The 1,650-nt window shown below is 33.8% G+C and overlaps 1 long non-coding RNA gene across 1 annotated transcript; it reads left to right on the forward strand.

Annotated features, from left to right (window-relative positions):
* Positions 1–782: 782 nt before the first annotated feature.
* LOC146734638 (uncharacterized) lies at positions 783–1,185 on the forward strand. Its single transcript, XR_014931557.1, has 2 exons — positions 783–868; positions 997–1,185. It is a non-coding gene; the product is annotated as an uncharacterized LOC146734638 (long non-coding RNA).
* The last annotated feature ends 465 nt before the right edge of the window (positions 1,186–1,650 follow it).

Here is a 1,650-nt window from a genome sequence, read left to right on the forward strand (position 1 = left end):
TTGAGCAGAGTGTGCTTTCCCGCTCTGCAAAATTTCAGATTATTAATATCAACGTGACGCTAACGTTGACCGTGTATAATTGTTTTTGGTAATCGTTTGTGGATTGTATAGCTGTTTTCGAACACGTCACAAGTGGGTAATATTAAATACGTTCAAGAGTGATATTATATGAAAACTATGCCACTACTGGCTTAAGACAGATATTAATAAAAAAATTCAGAAATTTGTAAAATTGTTTGTTTACTTAAAAAGAGATAAAAGTTGACTTGTAATAAATAATGACAAACATACTACCGATCTAAGTTCTAAATATATCAACTGCTTGATGTTTAATTTTAAGCAGATGCCGACTGCAGTCACTGTCTAATGGACGTGTGGAATACATCAACAAAACGAAATGTTTGAATAAATATATTAACAATTTACCAATGCTTACAAAACTCACAGAGGCTTGCTCCAAGGATATACATGACGTCATAAGACGACATAATCTTTCTTGTGTGTATGTTGCCTTTCCATTCTATAGTAGGGTAAGTTTCTTCATTGTTTTATATACTATCTTTTTTAATTGGTACATTTCATGAACGATTTATTTAAGGGCATTTTTGCTAATTTTTTTCATAATATAGAATATTGAGCTTGAACGTTGTTTAATTTCCATTATTTTAACTATCGAGCCAATTTAACTTTTTTCCACCTGTGACACATTTACTAATATTAAAATAGGAAATTCTCGACACACTGAAAGCTGCTGACGTTCCAGGAATTTGGTCACTCGCTAATATAACCACCCATGCATTTCCTGAGATCCAAGCCTTCAAAAATGACAATTACGTGACGTCATTGGTAGAGCAAGAAATTTGCAAACGTAAGTAAAATATGCTTTGTATATCATAACATTCCAATTACGTCATGTCATGTATTAATATAATAAGAATAATATAAAGATGAATGCTTATTTAGCACATTAATATGAATAATGTACATCTATTTCAGGTTCCAAGATCTTTATTCAACGTAGTGAATCTAACTGGTCAGAAATGGTGAGATATGCAAGAGACGCGAACAATGACGTCACGTTAACAATGCAAACACTACCATGGTACAAACGTGTAGCAAATAGATACAACACCGTTCATTGAATGTATTATTTCACGATGTATTAAAATAATTTCATTGCTGTTCCATCTTGCTTATTAGTCACTCCAATTCCTACACTATATTATTCAGAAATTATTCAGTATTTCAGTAGATTATTCAGTTTCGCTCCACTTTTCCGAAGCACAGTAAATTGGGATGAATGACAAACAAGAGGGCTAGCTGGAGTACCCCTTCAGTTTATGGCTTATAGAAAATGAAATAAATAAACCACTAATATTTAAAGTACAAAAAACTCAACCTAGCTAAGCTAAGAGCCGTGGGTAAGCTACTTGTAAGTGTCTTGGTAAATGCCTGAGCTCAACTGCATAACATAAGTAGCAAGTAGTAGTAGCAAATCTCTGTGCTCTGACCCAGTCTGTGATAATTGGCGCTGTCAGAGGAAGTGTCAGGGTAATGGGAAATAAGTGTGTTACATGTTTTAGTAGCCCGATGTCAAAACATAATCTAATGCTGCACCATCACAAAACTGCATCTTGGCAGTAATATCTC

Source organism: Saccoglossus kowalevskii, chromosome 14, assembly GCF_978046115.1.
Source record: "Saccoglossus kowalevskii chromosome 14, keSacKowa6.1, whole genome shotgun sequence".
In the NCBI taxonomy this organism is placed as follows: Eukaryota; Metazoa; Hemichordata; class Enteropneusta; family Harrimaniidae; genus Saccoglossus; species Saccoglossus kowalevskii.